Raw genomic sequence first — 16,312 nt, forward strand, 5'->3', positions numbered from 1 at the left:
TGTAAATTCACACAACCTTTTGGAAAGCAGTTTGGCAGCATGTACCAAGAAAGACATAAAACATACAGACCTTTTGATCCAATAATTCCATTTCTGGGAATCTATCCTAAGGAAATAATCCTAAATAGGGATAAAGGCTTATGCACAAAACTTTCAATGTAATCTCATTTATACTAGGAAAAAATAGAAACAGCTTAATTATACCATAATAGGAGAGAAGGGGGTTAAATAAATTATTGTACAACTGCTTAATGGATATTGTTTGGCCATTATTTGCTCTAAAACATAATAGGGGAAACACTTATGATATAATATGAGGTTAAAGAAAAAGCACACAGCAACAGTGCATAGGTACTATTACAAATCTTTGAACAGAAGACCTATGAATACACAGAGAGAACAAAAATAACAGAAAGAAAGAAACCAAAGTGGTAACAGCGGTATAGTTCTGAGAAATAGAACTATATAAATAATTATTTACTCTTGTTTTTCTACCTTTTCCTCCTGATATTTCGTTTGTATATTTAAAACAAAATACAAATAGTTCCATAGGACAATTATAGAAAATACATGAGGTTTAAAAAAAAAAGTATATGTATTTTGATCAAAAAGTGTATATGAATAGGAAAAAATACTAAAAGGAAATCACATACATCTACACACACACGCACAAACATACACACACACACACGGCCAAACAAAAACCAAACAAACCAAACCTCTGCCTAATCTTCTAGAATCCCATTATATTAGAATCCTCGCCAGTTGTGGGGTGGTTTTCTTACCTATCTTTGCCCAAGTCTGCTTCATTTTTGCTGCCTCCCATCCTTTCTCCAGATAGCAGTCCAAGAAATCTATCTATTAATAGGAATTATATATGGTTCTCATCACTCACAAACTCTTCACTGGCTTCTTAATGCCCTGAAGATAAAGTCTAAGTCCCCCAAGAAAGCTTAGCCTCAACATCCACAACCTCCTCAACGGGCTCCACCCCCTGCCCTTCTTCCTCCTCACTCTTCTTCAGCCTCCCCAGCTTTCTCACCCTCTCCAAGGTGCCTTGTTCTCTCTCAATGCCAGGCTTTTATTGAACCATTAGCTCTCGCTGAAGAAACTACTTATTCCATTCTGGCACTTATTTTCTCAGACACCTTTCAGTCATACTTCAGTTTTCAAGAAATTGCTTAGAAGTTCTATCCCTAAGGAGAGTGTTTCTGATCACATAGATGAGATTATCCTGAAAACACAGATCTAAAGTGCCTCCAAAGACATGCATTTCCTAGTCCCAACAAGAACGTAAACTGTAAACACTATCAAAAGAAAAAGGAATGCCTGTAACTTAAATATGCTCCTCCCTGCACCAACAGAAATCAACATTTTTTGAGTAGCACAAATGTGTCAGTCAACAAGGTTCATTACTTCATCAAACTTTATAACAACCTTACTTTGGACATTTTTTAAATTTCAATTTATAGAAGAGAACACTAAGGTTTCAGAGGGGTAATGCTCAGAGTCTTTTGCCCAAGGCAATTTATTCAAGGTCACATGGCTGGACAATGATGACTTTGTCCTTCAAAGCCAGCAGTCTTAATCCACAAAGAAATGTCAGTGGGAAGGGGGAAGACATGAAGATTCCTGCTAGTTTAGACTCTAGGGTAACATTCCATTGCTTTGTCTTTTTTTTTTCCAAACCTCAGTGCTCAGTTTTCCTCCCCAGCACACTATGAGTCATTGTTGGATTTCCCAGCTCTCTCTCCAATGTGATGGAGTCTGCTGAGGACATCGTTTTGGCTGGAAGTGAATGTGTATGCAAGAGGCACCACCTGCCGCTAAATCTTTGCCTTTGTTGGGTCTAATGTAGCTCTTGACCCTGAACTTGGCTTACGTCCTCAGGCACCCTCCCCACAGAATGCCTCACATGTTTTTAGCAATAAACAAAGCAGAGAACATGGACCCCCCATTATCCGGATAAATGTTTAGAAACACCAAAATGTTCAAATAGACCTTAGATGCCTGAAAGAAAAAGAGAGTTGAAGAGCTTTTTCTACTAAATAATAAATGTAAGGTATTAGCACAGTATTGTTATGATCACCACTATTTTTATGCCTACATAATGTCACAAAGACACTCTCAAAATTCTGTGGCTGGAATGGTTTGCATCATTGAGTGGAGGCTTTGTTTCCAGGCCTCTGACCTTCGGACGCTTTTCAGGCGCAAACAAGAGGCGCGTAGAGAACTCAGGATAGTCAATGGCACTTGTCAAAGAACAGTAGCCAAAGCTCAGTAGTAAGAGCAGTGGCAGCTATGTCAGCACTATTCACCCACTTCATATTTATGGAGCACCCACGAAGTGCTAGGCAACAGGAACTCATTTTCTGTGGATTATTTCAATTAATCTTTACAACAATCCAAGGAGCCAAGTACTATCACTCTCCTCATCTTAAACCAAGAGCTTGGTTTGAAGGTCAGACAAATCTGGGTTTGAATGCCAAATCTATCACTCAGTAGCTGTGTGACCTTGGGCCAGTTCTCTCATTTAGAAACTTCAGTTCCCACATCTGTAATAAGGAGATAACAATACCTACTTCACTAAGTGGTCAGGACTCACTGTAGGTAGCACATAGTAGATGGTTAATAAATATATAGATATAGATATTTAAAATTTGTGGTACAGCAATACAATGGAATACTACTCAGCAATGAAAGAAACATGCAACACAAATGACTCTCAAAAACATTATGTTAAGTGAAAGAAGAGAGCCTCAAAAACCCACATATTGTAAGATTCTATTTATATGACACTCTGGAAAAGGCAAAATTACAGGACAGATATATGATCAGAGGTTTCAGGCAGCTGGGGTGGAGGAGATTGACAACAAAGGGACAAAAGGGAACACTTTGGAGGGAATGGAAATGCTCTGTATCTCTTTTTTAGTGGTGGCTACACAATTGCATACATTGGCCAAAAATCATCATATTTACCAAATTTTACCAAAATCAAAAATTTACCAAAAGGGTAAATTTTATATTTTAATAATTATACTCTAATAAACCTGCTTTAAAAAAAAGAAAAAAAAGATATTGCTCAGATATGACAGCAAAGGAGCTTCTTAATCCAGATTCCTTGGGATTTGGCAGATTTTTTATCTCCAGTTCATTGACCTGAACATGCCTAGTTGTTCTTTTCATATTTGCCTATCCGAGAATTCATCCTACCTTCCCCGGGGCAGAATAAATCAAGAGGTGAGGGAGGAAAAGGGTGTACTTGGAAAAATCCTTCCTTCTGAAGACCAAAGGATCAGGGAAAATGCATTCTCATCTAATATCTACCCTAACCGAATATTATTTCATCTAATATTATTTCCTGTCTATTCAATGCTAAATTTCCAAATAGCTCGGTGGGTACATGGAAATTCATTATCTACTTGATCTCTATTTTTTTAACATGTTTAAAACTTTTGATAATTTTTTTTTTTTAGAAAGGGTCATGCTTTGTCACCTAGGCTGGAGTGCAGTGGTGCAAACACGGCTCACTGCAGCTTCAACATCCTGGGCTCAAGCCATCCTCCCACCTCAGCCTTCTGAGGAGATGGGCCTATATATGCATTCTAGCAATGGCTGGCTTTTTTTTTTTTTTTTTTGAGAGATGGGGTTTTGCCATATTGCCCAGGCTGGTCTCAAGCAATCTTCCCACCATAGCCCCCCAAAATGCTGGGATTATAGTCATGAGCCACCACATCTGGCCAACTTTCTATAAGTTTTTAAGTTTTTTATGTTTTAAAATACGAGAAGTGATATTTTGGGCAAGGTAAAGTATTATGATCCAGGATAATGCTATATTGTTAATTCACATTTATCCACAATCATGGATATTTATGTAGATTAAAACACTGGATTGTCTTCTACATGTGAAGTTAGGAACCAGGTATCAGTGAAGGCTGTAGAGCAAAGACTCTTTTGGCCATCCTGCAGGCACCTGAGTTCCAGTTCTGGTTTAGCATAAATAGGTTATTTGGGCAATTCACTTCTTACTGAATCTGGCTTTTTATCTGTGAAATGGAAACTCAAGCAGATAAAACCTCTGAGATCCCTTCTTCTCTAACAGTGTGAAATTCCCAGTGCAATGTAAGAACTGTGAGTTGAGATCCTGTCTTCTGCTTTCAAAGCTGTATGTTCAGGGCCCAGCACAGTGCCTGGCACACACAGGGGTCAATGACATTTGTTCATTCCATGAGTCAGTGAATTGCGTTTTTTAAATATGCAAACTCCTTTTCTCATAAGAACCCACCTCTTTTCCTGCAATGACAGCAGATTCAGTTTACAAACCAAACTGAGTCATTTCAGCTGGTTGAAGTCAGCTTGAAAAGCCAGGAAAGCGGCAGCAGGTACCACCTCTACCTGGTCAACAGCCTCGTTCATGAAATCCCACTCACAGCCCTTCTGGGGAACCTACTGACCCCTGGATAAGGATCAGAACCTCCCGTAGCCAACAGAGCCCCGCCTGGCCCAGGCACATCCTCCCTGCAGGCTCATGCCTGCCTTTGCTCTTTCCCACTGGCCTCCACTCAGCATCATCCTCTTCCACCTCAGGGCCTTTGTATATGGCATTCTCTCAGCCTGGATGTGTTTTTCTGCGCTTCTGCAAGGTTCATGCTTACTGTTTTTCCCCCTTTTAGGTCAGATGTCATTCCTTTAGGCAAATTCTCTCTTTAGGCAAGATTCAACTGGGTTGTCCAGCTAAACACTCCACAATATCCGTTATTTTTTCCTTCAGAGCATTCTCCAAAACTTATTGAATTTATCAAATAGTATTAACTGTCCTTCATATGATATGAATAACAAATAATCTCATTTTTCTTCCATCATTTGTTCTTGCCAAATTCTGTTGGATCTTTTTTCCTTGCCCTTTCATGACATCTCAGGCAAATTTCTTGGCTTTCTGGTAACTTCCAGTTACATGAACAATTTTATTAGTCAATTGTGACTCATTTTCAGATATTAAAAAGACAAATCTAAATCAAATTTTCTATTATATATCCAATACAATACTTGTCCATCTCCATGACTGTAGTTCAGGATATGCTATACCCTTTCACTCTTCTCCCATCTCCTGCCACCTCCTTTCACTTTCAGCTCCTCTTGAGTCAGGTCAGAGAGTAGAAGAATCAGGAAAAAAGCGACTGAATTATTTTTAGTTAATAAGTGCTATTTGTATGATCCTCTACTGGCTCCAATGTCTGCTGCTGTGCACTCCAGGTAGCCAAATGCTGGCTGTTTCGGGGTGAAGGTGTTCCTTGGTTGATAGCTTGCAGTGCTTCCACGCCAGCCTCAGCTTCTGTATGCAGTGATACACCCAGTGACTTCTCAGTGGCCTCCCCCAACTAGGAGGACTCGTTGGCCCAGGAAGTCCCATCAAGATGGCCCAACTCAGCTGCCTTCCTCAGTACCATCTCTCTCTTAGGGAGGGCATATATTCTTGCCTCTCTGACAGCTGCCCCTGCACTGCTTTCCCTTCTCCACAACTCTATCTTGATGCCTCTCTTCAAACACTAATCCTTTCTGAGTTTCTAGTTTTCTCTTATGTGGACTGAAAATGGCTGATGGTGACTGCCAGATCCAGCTGGATTTTAACAAGTTCTAAGTCCATGTATGAGCACTGGTTGCCTATCATTCTCTGCTTTGTGTTTTCAGCTGAAATTCCAAGTGGATGGGAATTCCCAATTCATATCCTGTTAAGCATAGTTCTGTGATTATTTCATAAATACCTCTCTTCCCCACTAGATTTTGTCTCTACAAGGACTCTTTGTTTGCTCCTTACTGAACACTAAGACCAAGCGTTCAGCATCTGACATATAGTAGCAGCTAAATAAATATGTGATGAAGTAATAAATAAAAGAACAGGATGAGACACAAAGAAGACCATATTTGTATCACTACAACTCCCTGGTTTGTAAGGACAAGCAGATAAGGCATCATTTGAGCAACAGTAGAGAAGGCAAAGATTCCTAGAGCCTGGCTGCCCATCGGAACCATCCACAGAGCTTTTAAAAAATATCAATGCCTAACTTAATCTGCTGATGTGCTCATTCAGTAGATCTAGTTAAGAACCAGCGAGCTAAAGTGCATGAGAGATCCAAATTATGTGCTAGAAGGGTTCAGGAGAAGACAAGGTTGTATCTGGTTGAGAATATCAGGGAGACTTTCTGTAGAAAGTGATGCATACAGAAGATAAATGTGAACAGATGGAGAAAGAGCCATAGGGACGACATGGTTGGTAATGGCTTGCAGCTACTGCAGATGATATAAGCAAGGCACTGAGGTTAGAAAGAGAAGATTCGATTCCTAACACAACCGAGGGCACCCATGGAGAGGAGAAGGAAGAAACAAGGGGTATGCAACTGCAAGTTGTTTGGATGCAAAAAATGTGGTCTTTTAAAGTTAGCAACAACCTAGGAAGTAAATATGTTAAGTGGTTAGGTGTGTCAATTGTGGATCAGACTGTCTAAATTACTCAGCTGTAGAAGGAGGATAATGCAATTATCATCACCTCAAGAGGTTATGATGAGGATTAAAGAAAGTGATGCTTGTCATGTCTTAGCACATTGTACATGTTCATTACATATCAGCTAGAAACGTCTTTTTAAAATAATTCTACTACCTAGAAAAATGGTGTGTGAGTGTGTGTGTATGTATGTGTGTAGTGGTGTGCAGAGCTAGTTTACACCTGCCAGCAAGGGCCAATTCTACAATTCTACATTCTATAACTTCCCAACTCTGCATTCAGTGAAGGTCAGATTGTTAGCTTGAAATTGACCATGTCGGGGGTATTCACTCAAAGAAAATTAACAAAAGCTACAAATCTGAACCTTCTTTTTGAGAGCTAGGTTAGTGGCAAACTGTTAGTTGCTCTGGGAACACTGATGGGATTGGAATGGAATGGACCGAATTCAGTTGAAAAGTAAATAAATGATATAGGGATAAAAAGGCACACAAGTTGAGAAAGGAAGATTATCTGCCTAGGAAAGATAAAATAAGACCCCATCACTGGGGTGAGTGGCAGGTAAAAATGGAATCTGACTTTTATTCTGAGTCAATACTTCCTTCAGCATATTTTTCTACCCATCACTTCACCACTGCTTCTAAAATAAGTGTGAAAATAACTGAGTGAAATAGACACTGACAAGCTTTATCAACATCTGAGGTTCTGAAAACTCTCAGAGACATTTTCAAAGGTTCATTCTCTCTGGGAAAAAGAATGAGTTCAGAAAGACATAGATTACAATAAATTATCTCAGATGAAAAATAATAAAAAAGAAAAAAAAATCCAACTTGTGTTGAAGAACAGAGAAAATACTGTAATACTTTAATGATACAAAAAACCTTATTTTGTTGGTGCTGGGAAAACCAGCTAGCCATAGGTAGAAAGCTGAAACTTGATCCCTTCCTTACACCTTATACAAAAATTAATTCAAGATGGATTAAAGACTTAAATGTTAGACCTAAAACCATAAAAATCCTAGAAGAAAACCTAGGCAGTACCATCCAGGACATAGGCATGGGCAAGGACTTCATGTCTAAAACACCAAAAGCAATGGCAACAAAATCCAAAATTGACAAATGGGATCTAATTAAACTAAAGAGCTTCTGCACAGCAAAAGAAACTACCATCAGAGTGAACAGGCAACCTACAGAATGGGAGAAAATTTTTGCAATCTACTCATCTGACAAAGGGCTAATATGCAGAATCTACAAAGAACTCCAACAAATTTACAAGAAAAAAACAAACAACCCCATCTAAAAGTGGACAAAGGATATGAACAGACACTTCTCAAAAGAAGACGTTTATGCAGCCAACAGACACATGAAAAAATACTCATCATCGCTGGCCATCAGAGAAATGCAAATCAAAACCACAATGAGATACTATCTCACACCAGTTAAAATGGCAATCATTAAAAAGTCAGGAAACAACAGGTGCTGGAGAGGATGTGGAGAAATAGGAACACTTTTACACTGTTGGTGGGACTGTAAACTAGTTCAACCATTGTGGAAGACAGTGTGGTGATTCCTCAAGGATCTAGAACTAGAAATACCATTTGACCCAGCCATCCCATTACTGGGTATATACCCAAAGGATTATAAATCATGCTGCTATAAAGACACATGCACACATATGTTTATTGCAGCACTATTTACAATAGCAAAGACTTGGAACCAACCCAAATGTCCATCAATGATAGACTGGATTAAGAAAATGTGGCACATATACACCATGGAATACTATGCAGCCATAAAAAAGGATGAGTTCATGTCCTTTGTAGGGACATGGATGAAGCTGGAAACCACCATTCTCAGCAAACTATCGCAAGGACAAAAAACCAAACACCGCACGTTCTCACTCATAGGTGGGAATTGAACAATGAGAACACTTGGACACAGGAAGGGGACATCACACACCGGGGCCTGTTGTAGGGTGGGAGGAGGGGGAAGGGATAGCATTAGGAGATATACCTAATATAAATGATGAGTTAATGGGTGCAGCACACCAACATGGCACATGTATACATATGTAACAAAGCTGCACATTGTGCACATGTACCCTAGAACTTAAAGTATAATAATAGAAAAAAGAAAAAGAAAACCTTGTTTTGTGTGGTAAGCAACATTAAAGAGAAGTTAGAGAAGTTACCAATGACACAGAAAAGAAAATATGAATATCCACAAATTGTATGAACACTTTAAGGCAGAAAAATAAGAATGCATCTATTCTTTTATTGGTCTACAAATTCACCCACTTCTGAGCCCCCTGGCAGAGATTGGGCTACTCCAAAGAAGAGATAATAGAAAAAGCCCACTTAAGAAGTTATCGCTTATAAACAAATAAATGAACATATTAAAAGGCTGTATCATCTGAAATTAAGCTTGTAAATGGGTGACATCGGACATCATCATTTGGTTCGAGAATATTAAGAACTATGAGAAACCCTGGAAATGATCAAGGACAACCATTTTATTTTGAAAATGAGAAAACAGACCCAGAGACTTCATCTGATTAAAATTTGACTCTAATTCAGCAGTAAGCTATGACTAGCTTCTATGCTCAAGATATTGTTTTGACCATACTATGATGGCATTAAGATTTTGGACAGCCAACAAATTCAAAGGACCATTTCCTCCAGTGTGGAGAGTGGATCCCAAAGGCAAAATTAAGTTGATCAGAATGGGGAGCCCAGCAGTCTCCTTGGTCAAGTGTGTGGTCAACGTCCACTTCACTAACTCTGGAAACATTCCTTTCAATAAGAGTTCTCATTGCTTGAGAAGAATGAGAGGAAAATAAAGATAAAAACAAGATTTTTTTCAGCTGTCTAATTTCCATAAATGACATCATAAATTATATATCGCTGTTGCCAAGGAAATATAAGAAATACACAGCAGAGGGAAACAAAGAAATTGATTGCACCATAGACGACTAGTCATATGCTTTGGAGAATCATTCTGCCTTTTGAGATGTTATGATCAGTTCTTTAGAGGCACAAAGACATATTAGTTTTCTAAAAATACCCAATCATTTATCCATTCAGCAAAGAACAAAGAAAACAAAATCAGTACAATTCTCATAACCCTCTTTCTTTTCACAGCACATAGAATGAGGGGCTGTTTTCCTGCCATATTTACCAAGAATAGGGACAGTGCTCATTATTCCACAAGACACCATCCTAGGTCCAGAATCTAAAGGCTCTACCTCCAAAACTCTCAAATACAAAATGGCTTTTTTCTCTAAGTTAACAACTAATTTCCAGTCAGTGAGTAATTTTTTTCCTGAAACATTCACTCAGTGGAAAACAAACGAAGAGGGAAAAAATTAAGTAAACAAATCTGAAAAAGAGGCCACAACACACAGAGATGGAGAAGCTCTAAACTTACCACTGAAGGAAAGCAGGCACTTAAAGTTTATCCCAAACAAAACTGTAATTTTAACTGGTCCCCGAGTTGAGCCTCACTCGATGAATGACTTCCAGGGCCTTTGGCTCTTTGGGACTAAACGAGAAAATTATTTTTAGCACAACTATTTGGAAATCTTTGAGAACTTGGATCTGTTATTCTGTCTGGTACCAAAGCAAGTTTTTCACTGAGCTCTCATGAAAGATCCTCAGTCTCTTGTGGATTTAGAATCCTGCAGCAGCCCACCATCTAAGAGCAAGGTATGGTGTTTACTCTTTTTCTTAGAATTTTAGCAAATGTAGATGGAATGGCCTGTTCTCGTGATGGGAGCTTTTTAACTTGTTAAACAGATGATTCTGTAGGAAGATTCCATAAAACTAAAGACCTAGCTTCAAATCTCTGGACTGACACTAGCTTTCTAACCATAGACAAGTTGTGGGACTTCTCTGGACCTTGGTTCCCCATCTAACCTACCACAAGATGGTTTTGGGGAGGATGATATGGGCTTAGCATTGCTCTCTAGGATATAAAATGTTTTGCAAATGTCAGGGTTTTTTAAATCATTGTGCCATAAAGCAGCCAAAACTTTATCAATAATGAACTATTGACAATAATAAATATTGATGAATATTTTTTCTTCATTGAGTCTCTACTATAGACTAGTCTCTGTCCTAGAGTTCACATTTTAGTGAGGAAACAAGCAAGTCAATAGATAGCCATAACACAGTGCAATTGTGTGGCCTTGCAGGGACTTGAGTAGTGCCAGGAGGAGAAGGAGGTTAATTCATGGCAAACAGGAAAAGCAGTTCTGCAGAGGAAAATTGGAGCCCCCAAAGGCAAGGAGCTGGGGAACAACAACATAAAAGGAACTGAGGCATGAGCAGCTCAGGTCTCCATCCTGTCCCAATCACAGTGCCACTCCCGGTGCAACAAGAGAAGCACAGAGCCTGCTGTTGTGAAATCTCCACCTCTGCAGGCCAAGGAAATGTCTCATTTTGGCTTTCCCTGGTTACCTATTCTCTTCTTAATGATTTCCAGGCAAAGCACATTTCAACTTGAATTAATTATCAAGTCCAGCCCGTTGTCATGAAGTAATACGTTATAGTTTCCCTCACATCATGTAGGGACAAACTCAAGTGTTTGAAGACAAAAGAACTCAGTTCAAATTCTGGCTGCACAATTTCATGCCTGTGTGGACTTGAGCCCACCAAGTATCAATGTTCTTACTTGTAAAGTGAAGATAACAGCACTTACTTCATAACAAGTGGTGTGAGGATAAAGTGAAGGATGTCCTTAAAACACCTGGCACAGAAATAAGAATACTGGTCTGTCCCTGCATTCCAATTCATTTTTTTATTCAGTTTTTTTTATTATGGTAAAATACACATACCATAAAATTTACCACTTCAACCATTCTTATGTATATGGTTCTGCAGCATTAAATACATTCATATTGTTGTGCAATATCATCACTATCTCTCCAGGACTTCTTCATCTTCCCAAACTGAAACTCTGTACCTAAGAAACTATAAATTCCCATTCCCCTCTCCCCTTCTTCTTCCAACAACGAGTATTCTACTTTCTGTCTCAATGAATGTGACTACTCTAGGAACTTTGTGTAAGAGGAATCACACAATATTTGACTTTTTGTGACTGACTTATTTCACATAATATAATGTCTTCAGGGTTCCTCCGTGTTGTAGCATGTGTCGGTATCTCCTTTCTTTTTAAGGCTGAAGAAGATTCCATTGTATGTGTAGACCAGGTTTTGTTTACTCATTCACCTTTCCATGGACACTTGGGTTGCTTCCACCTTTTGGCTATTGTGAATAACGCTGCAGACATGGCTGTGCAAATATCGGTTTGAGTCCCTGCTACTATGAACATGTGCAAATATTTGAGTCCCTGATTTTACTTCTTTTGGATATATGCCCCAAAGTGGAATTGCTATATCATATGGTAATTCTCTTTAATTTTTTTGAGGAGTCACTATATTGTTTTCCACAGGCGCTGCACCATTTTACATTCCCACCACCAACATATTTTATTTTTACAAGAAAAAAAGTATAATTGGAGTCTACTTACACTGGGGAAATAATAATATGCTATTTACAAAGGGATCTCAGTCTATGAACATGTTTTCCAGGAGTTCAGCCTTTGTACTGAGTTAATCAGTATTTCTCCAAGTATTTTCCGTGGCTAGTTTAGCAAAAACAAAGGGTTCCATGATTAAATAAATTCACAAAATACTATATACAACATTTCTGCCTCAAATATAAACACATTAACATGGAGGCTCACGAATCTAAAGTAACACAAATTAAATTTTTTAAATGTGTTTTAAAAACAAAAACCTGTTGCTTTGTAATCCCTACAGAAAAATAGGACTGAGGATTATTTATAATTAGCATCCAGGACAGACGTGTTCAAGATTAACAGTATTTCCAGGCTGGGCACGGCAGCTCACTCTTGAAACCCCAGCACTTTGGGAGACTGAGGTGGGCAGATCGCTTGAGTTTAGGAGTTCAAGACCAGCCTGGGTAACTTGGCGAAACCTCATCTCTTCAAAAAATACAAAAGTTAGCCAGGTGTGGTGGCACACACCTGTAGTCCCAGCTACTCATGAATTCAATTAAATGTTTTAAAGCATGTTGTATGTGGAGTGACAGCTAAGGGGTACAGGTTTCTTTTTGGAGTTTTAAAATAGTCTTTAATTGGATTGTGATGAAAATTGAGTTGTACACTTTGGTAAATTTTATGGTGTGCAAATTATATCTTTATAAAGCTGTTAAAAATTATTATAATGTTTATGAAATTGTGACCCACATGGTTTATTCCCAGTCAAAATAACCAAGTTCACTGCAAGGCAGTGGGGGAGTGGGTAAAGAGTGGATTATTCAATACAAGGAGTTAAAAATATAAAGTTGTATCCCTACCTCACACTTTTTATCAGAAAAATTCTGATGGAACAAATTTTTAATGTGAAAAAAATGAAAAATTGAAAGAAAAGCACAAGGATTCTTTTCAGGACCTTCAAGTGGTGAAGGCCTTCTAAACACAATAAATTGAACCTCAAAAAATAGTTTCATGGTAAAAATATTTTAAAATACATGAGGAAAGACAAAGGACAAACTGGGGGAAATTATTTGCTGCTCACATCATAAGCCATTTGTAGATAGATAGATAGATAGATAGATAGATAGATAGATAGATAGATAGATAGATAGATTCATTGCACCATTGCTTATAATAGCAAAAGAAAGAAAATAGTCCAAATACCCATCAGTAGGAAACTGGTTAAATATTACAAACACATCTATATGATGGATTTTTTAGCCATTAAATTAAAAAGGACAAGACAGCTCTACACATACAGGTGTCAATACAGAAGCTATAAATACTCATATGGAAACTAAGTGAAAAGGCAATGCACAGAACATTGTATATGGGATGCCAACATGGGAAGGAGGACACACAAGAAACTGGCACAGGTGATCACCTCTAGGGAGGGAACCTGGGTATCCAGAAGACTCAAAGGGAGGAGAAGAAATTGACTTTTCATTGCATACTCTTTTTCTTTTGAATTCCCTATAGAAGAAAAGTTAATATTAAAATATTTTTTAAACACCCTAGACTATGTCACATTAAAACAACTCAAGTTTTTTATTTGTATTTCTCAAACACTGCAAAAAGGACACACAGACTCCAGGGAGATTTCTTCAAACCCCATTTCCCTCTTTCTTGTGTAATGTTCTCATATTTCATAATTTCTCACCAGTTTTTTTCCCCCACAAAGCTCAAACCTCCCCACAAAATTATCCTCTTTCTCCAGCCATGTTTTTTGGGTTAAGCCCTGCTGTAGGTGGTTGGACACATCCATGATTTCAACAAAGATCCCTGCCCTCATGTAGCTTACATTCTATCAGGGAAAATGTTGATATAAAATAAAGATAGGAATTAGCTACTGAGTTAGAGGTGAAAAGTACAATGGAGAATAGAAAAATGTAGAGCAGATAAAAGGAAGGTCATGGGCAGAAGAAGGCAGATAAGCATGGTGATAAGGGTTGAACTTAGTGACAAGATAACATTTAACCAAAAATGTGAAGAGGGAGATGATGAAGTAAGCTATATGGACATCTTGGTGAAGAGGGATTTAGACAATGTGAAGAGACACGTGAGACCCTAAGGCGGGGCATAACTAGTGTCTTTGAGGAGCACCAAGGAATCCAGTGTGACTGGAGGTGACAAAGTGAGGAGAATAGAAGATGGAGATGAAGTCAGGGAAATAAGGAGGGCCTTGTAGACCATCGCACCATGTAACATGAAGCTTTGGGCCCTTAAGTGCAATGAAGAACCAAACAGCGTGATGCCACTGTGATTTTTGCATTATAATCCACACCCCGTGGTCTTCTTGCATCAACTGAGTCCCAATATTTGACTGACCAGTCACCATCGTGCCACTAGCATGCATCAGGCACCACAACACATTGTTCCTCAATTATTTTTGTCTTTTCAGACAGGGTCTGGCTCTGTTGCTCAGGCTAGAGTGCAGCGGCACAACCTTGGCTCACTGCAACTTCCACCTCCAGAGTTCAAGTGATTCTCTTGCCTCAGCCTCTCGAGGAGCTGAAATTACAAGTGCATGCCACCATGCAGGGCTACTTTCTGTATTTTTAGTAGAGACAGGTTTCACCATATTGGCCAGGCTGATCTTGAACTCTTGACTTCGAGTGATCCTCCCACCTGAGTCACCCAAAGTGCTGGGATTACAGGTGTGAGCGACCACATCCGGTCTGTTCCTCAATTCTGATAAGGATTTTTATGGAATAATCACTTTGAGTGCCTTTTTTAAAGTTTTAATTGGGAATGCTTGAAGCATTTAGACTCCTGTACAGGCAGTAGTATTGTAGTGCATTTGTCATGAAAGCGATCCATTTATTCAAGGAATAAATCTGTTTCCATTGTTTTAATGTATTCCTTCTTTGAGTGACTTTTTGCCTGGCTACTGGCAATACTGAATATCCTTTCTTCCAATCACATCTTTAAAATTTCTGCTTCCTTTGTCCACCATCAACTAGACCCTTACCACACTCTTCTTCACAGACTGTTCCTATGACTGTTGGCATAGTTGTGCTTTCACACCTGCATCACCGTGTCTGAGAAGCCACTGTCCAAATCAACTTCTCTGCAGATGCTTTCAGGTCCTTCCTGAAAGCAACTCTGGCCTCAGCCTATACCCTTGCACCCCATAGCTAATTAAAAGCCTCATTATGAGTATCTTCTATAAACCTTTATTTTTTTCGTAGAGATGGGGTCTTGCTATGTTGCCCAGGCTCCTCTCAAATTCCTGAGCTCAAGTAATCCTTCAACCTCAGCCTCCCAAAATACTGGGATTACAGATGTGAGCCACCATACCCAGCTTTTTGTTTCTGGGGAGGGGAGTGCATTTATTTTTCTGGGAAGGGAGGTGATTTTATTGCTGTCCTGCTCCATCACCACAGCATAGTGGGCCCTGCATGCTCCAGGCCTGCATCATGTATCACCACAGCAAAAACATGATGTACTTGAACATGTTCCCTCCCAGGATATATATTAAAATTTTTTAAAGAAAAGAGAATAAAGTAATAACTTAAGTGATTAGGCACCAGCAGCAATTTGAAAAAGTAAATGTCCATTTTAAATGGTAACAAGACAAGAACTTAAGATTGGGCTTACTCTAGCCCATCGTCTCTTCCTGTCAAATTGCAACAATTCTATGGGCAATGATTCTAAATTTCAAGACACAAGTAGCAGACAAATACGTGACAACACATATCACCAGTAATCACAGGACAGCCTGCATCTCCAGGAGGCCTCCTCGGCAGGTAGCCCACTGTGATTCCAGGCCCCAAAGAGCTTGGCAAGTTCCAGAAAGGTGACCCCCTGAGGAAGCGCTTTAGAGCTCCTGAGATTAGCCTTGCTTCCCCCACATTTTAAAAATGAAGCCCCAGACAGGGCCACTTTCTCATTCCTTCTGAAAGCCTCCTCTAATCAGCCTTTCGCAAGGGAGAGGGAACTGCTAATTTAATCGATGCATCTTGTTCTCTTGTTCTGACCGTGGCAGAGGGTGTGAACAGAATGTTCTTTCCATATATATATATATTTTTTATCTGCAGCTCCTTTGGAAGGCCTGTATTGAATGCACTGGGCTTGTCAGAAAGTGCCTTAATCCCAGTTGAGCAATAGAATCAATAATTTTGGATTTGTGCTGTATGACAAGTCTACCACACAGGGCATGGCAAAAATGTTCTCCTTGCTTTTTTTTTTAACTAGTAACACTGAGATTTAGTCAAAGTTACAGAGCCTGAATTCGGATCAGTTGCTCTGGTTTTTC

At 39.1% G+C, this 16,312-nt stretch overlaps 1 protein-coding gene across 3 annotated transcripts in view; it reads left to right on the top strand.

Annotated features, from left to right (window-relative positions):
• Nucleotides 1–16,312, top strand: part of C1QTNF7 (C1q and TNF related 7) — a 104,757-nt gene that overhangs the window by 80,131 nt on the left and 8,314 nt on the right. Inside the window, exon 1 of one of the 3 annotated variants that reach the window (XM_025386104.1) lies at nt 9,882–10,199. The exons of the other annotated variants lie outside the window; for them this stretch is intronic. The gene's annotated coding sequence lies outside the window, so the exon portion shown is untranslated. Of the gene's footprint in view, nt 1–9,881; nt 10,200–16,312 lie in introns of those variants that run through there. 3 annotated transcript variants of the gene reach the window in all.

Source organism: Theropithecus gelada, chromosome 5 (assembly GCF_003255815.1).
Source record: "Theropithecus gelada isolate Dixy chromosome 5, Tgel_1.0, whole genome shotgun sequence".
Taxonomy (NCBI): domain Eukaryota; kingdom Metazoa; phylum Chordata; class Mammalia; order Primates; family Cercopithecidae; genus Theropithecus; species Theropithecus gelada.